This window comes from Thamnophis elegans, chromosome 1, assembly GCF_009769535.1.
Source record: "Thamnophis elegans isolate rThaEle1 chromosome 1, rThaEle1.pri, whole genome shotgun sequence".
Lineage (NCBI taxonomy): Eukaryota > Metazoa > Chordata > Lepidosauria > Squamata > Colubridae > Thamnophis > Thamnophis elegans.
The window spans coordinates 71,622,250-71,626,647 of record NC_045541.1 but is presented as its reverse complement, the minus strand read 5'-3'; positions in this window follow the sequence as shown (position 1 = coordinate 71,626,647).

Below are 4,398 nucleotides of genomic sequence, written 5' to 3'. Positions count from 1 at the left end.
CAACTACAAGGAAACAAGTATCAGTATAGACATAGACATGGACACATGAAAATATGGCACAAATAAATGGATACAAATAAGAAAAACACCTATTCCAAGTCATTCAATCATTTTATCATTGATAACATTCTTTAATAGTTTCCAATTCCATGTTTCCCCCCATTATTAATATACATGTATACAAATTGTTATAATTATTAAACATCTATTAAGCCCAACTATTATTACATCCTTTCAACATAAGGCATATTACATTTGAAGTAAATTTATATTATAACATTTTATTACATTATCCTGAAATCATCCAATAATATTACATCTTTATAATCTATTCTATATAGAATTGTTTATCTTTTATAAAAAGGCTTTTCAGCATCATCTCCATGATCCTCACTTACAGTTTATATAAGGTTTCATATTATCAATCTAGTACAGTGTTTCTCAACCTTGTCAACTTGAAGATGTCTGGACTTCAACTCCCATTCGCTGGCTGGGGAATTCTGGGAGTTGAAGTCCAGACATCTTCAAGTTGACAAGGTTGAGAAACACTGATCTAGTATATATAAATGCTTTGTTATCATTATTAATCATTTATTTGACTATAGCTGTTATTACATTGTACAGTGCACTCAGAATTTAACTATATTTAACTAAATTTATTGTGACATCATTCCATTATTTTAGCATTGATAACATTCTCTAATAATTTTCAATTCCATGTTTCCCCATTATTAGTATCATCAATCTAATATACTTGTATACAAATTGATATAATTATTAAACATCCATTAAGCCTAGCTATTATTGCATCCTTTCAACATAAAGCATATTAAATTTAAATTTATATTATGATATTTTATTACATTTTATTATATCATCCTGAAATCATCCAATATGACATCTTTAGAATCTATTCTATATAAAATTGTTTATCTTTTATAAAAAGGCTTTTCAACATCATCTCCAAATCTTCACTTACAGTATTGTATAAAATTTCATATTATCAATCTAGTATATATAAATGCTTTGTTATCATTAGTAATCATTTATTTAATTATATCTATTATTACGTTGTACATAGCACTCAAAATTTAACTACATTTAACTAAAATTTATTGTGAAATTTCATTTCATCATCCTGTATCCTTCCAGAGATAGTGTAGTCCAATATCTCTTGCCATTTGTAAAGTCTGTACTCTAAATGTTTTCTTGGTAAGTTTTATGTGGACTTCTGTTAAGAACCTGTTCATTATAAGAATTCGAAACTCTTTACCTGCTCTTTTTATCAGCTTCATTTTTGTTATCATTAGTGCTTTTGCCGAGATTGCTCTCATTATTTCTGCCAAATTTTCTCTCCTTTCTTCATCTATTTTCTGACATCCGAAATGAAGATCCGGTTCATCAATTTCTCTTTTCCATATTTCACACCTGTCATTTCCCTCCACTCTCAGTTTGCTGTCAATGTCAACAATTTTCTTATCACTTTCATATGGCTTTGTTATTTTTTCAGTTCTGTCCTCAAACTTCATTGCTGTCCATGTACTTTTTGTATTTTGATCTATAATTTCAAGTCTCTTTTCAATTCTCTCTGTAATTATTAAGACTTTTTGAATTTCTAAGAAAATTATTTGCAAAGTTAGTGCCTTTTCTTCTTCACGTTGTGCAATTTTCCAGGTTATAAACACTGCCAAAACATCAGAGACTTTTTAGGTCAAACAAATTCAGTGGAGTTTTTTAAATCAAACCTTTCTCTTTCCTTCAAAGGAACATCTATATATATAAAAAAACGTTTTCCACTGAGCCTTTCAGTAAACAAAGCTTATAGCTTTATCAGATATTGCCAAGCCTCTAGCCACTAGATGGCAGTGTTACCACTTTTCCATCTGTTTCTGCCTCAATGTCCAAGCGAGGAAAGGGGAAAAAAGTGTAAAAATTGCGCTCCGTTCCAGCCTTAAGAGAGAAGAAGCTTTTAATCCACGAATACAAAAAATGGAGAAAGTATAGAGGAAGAAGGAAAAAAAAGAGGCCAGTCCAGTTTAAAAGTAAGAGGCATTTGTAAAGAGTCCATCCATAGAAAACAAACAAAGTTAAAGTAGAAAAGATAATAGGATCATCTTAGACCAGAGTTAATTTGCCACTTGTTTTCTTCTCCCTTAAATTTTATTCTAAATTCCAATTCTTTTGAGCTTTCCCTTCTCTAATAATAAATTTTTTTCTCATCAATTTGACACACTCCTATACTGCTTGCCAGGCCTGTAGTTATGTTCCTTTTAGGATCTTTGGCCTGCCACAGGTTACTAGAAAGCACATGGCTTCTATGGATCTCTCAAATGAATCATATTCCAATGAACATCAGTTATGACCAGATTCTGGACTGGGTCTCTTCCCATGTATGAATATTTTCATTTTCTGCTCTTTCACTTAATCCATTCATGCTTTGGGGCAGATGGACTTTGACTTTCATGACCACCACTAAAGTACTCTAGTCATTATAACCTTTGGGGGGAAAACAAGCACTTCAGTGTTTGCATGGATTGGAAAATAGGCATACTGCATATAGCATCAATTTATGGAAAAAGAAAGCCTCACGTATTTGAACTGCACCTTGAAAAGAAGAGAGAGGGGGGAGGGAGGGAGAGAGAGGGAGGGAGAGAGAGAGGGAGAGAAAGGCAACAGGTGAAAACCCTCTCCTCATCTATCTGTCACCATTTGCCTTAGTGTTCAACAGGCTGTTAGGTTGAAATAGAGAGTACAGTTGCCAACAACATTTCTTCAGGCTGAGAGAAAAAGACTGGCCCAAGATCATCCAGCTGGTTTTCTGGCTAAAGCAGGACTAGAACTCACAGTCTTCCTGTTTCTAGTCTGATGCCTTAACCACTACATCAAACTGGCTCTCACTTTCATTTCTATTTACTGTACTTAAAGCTAAAAGTAAATGCCTACTTTCCAGTCTTATATTTTAAAATGTTCTCTTCCTTTTCTTCTGTCAAATTAAGATAACAATTGTTCTTGGACCCTCAAATTGTGCATGTCTGACGTGTAAGATTTCAGTGCCAGTCTCTTAGGCACAAGGTTACTGTACAAGGTACATTGTCTATTAGACTAGAGCTAGCCTGAGTCAAACATTTACATTCAAATGTTTAAAAAATCCAGAACAAACAAAGAGAAACCAAACAGAAGTCCAGACCCACAAGCCAAGAATAAGAGTTTCTTGTTTATAGAGTCTCCCTATGATAGGAAGCACCAATGCCTGAAAAGAAAAGTGCCGCATAACGGGGTGAGCTCCCGTTTCTTGTCCTAGCTTCTGCCAACCTAGCAGTTCGAAAGCATATAAAAAATACAAGTAGAAAAATAGGGACCATCTTTGGTGGGAAGGTAACAGCATTCTGTGAGCCTTTAGCGTTTAGTCATGCCGCCACATGACCATGGAGACATCTTCAGACAGCACTGGCTCTTTGGCCCTCGTCACCTCAAGGCTCGACTACTGTAATGCACTCTACATGGGGCTGCCCCTGAAGAGTGTTCGGAGACTACAATTGGTCCAGAATGCAGCTGTGCAAGCGATACTGGGAGAGCCTTCTCTGTAGCTGCCCCGGCCCTTTGGAATGATCTACCCCCTGAGATCCGGACCCTCCCCACTCTCTTGGCCTTCCATAAGTCTGTTAAGACCTGGCTGTTCCGGCAAGCCTGGGGCTGTTGATCTAGACTGATCTTCAGCCCCATTAAGATCGAGTGTATGTTGTGCCCTCCTTTAACTCATCTTTGTTTTGTATTTTAACTTTTTAAAATGCTTTTAAACTGTTTTTATGTAAGCCTCCTGGAATCCTTCGGGATTGGGCGGCATACAAATCTATTAAAATTGCAAAATTGCAAAATTGCAAATTTGACTTTGAAATGGAGATGAGCATCGCACCCTAGAGTCAGGAACGACTAGCACATATGTGCAAGAGGAACCTTTACCTTACAGTTTAAATTTAATCTAATTTAATTTGAATTGCTTTGCTACAGTTCAAAGTGATGCAAAGATAAGACTTGGGAAACCCAATTATCTTTCCTTCCTCTTCATGTTCCTGATATCTTCCCACTTGATGTTGCACCCTCATTCATTAACTGACACTGAATAACACTGGGTGCCATTCCTGGAACAGCATCTCCATCAGTGCCCACGATCAGTGCCTAGGTAGAAGATGTCAATGTTACTGGCTATAACTAGCTGTGTTCTAAAGTGCTGTTGTTTTCTTCCAGAATGTTTTCACAATTTAATTGCAAAGACAATCACTGGAGGTATTTCTTCCCCTCCCTTCCTCCCTCTCACCCACCCGCTCTTCCTTTCTTGTATTTTAAAAAATGGTTGGTTTTATAAAAACTGATTGTAGGCTGAATTGGAATGGGATGACT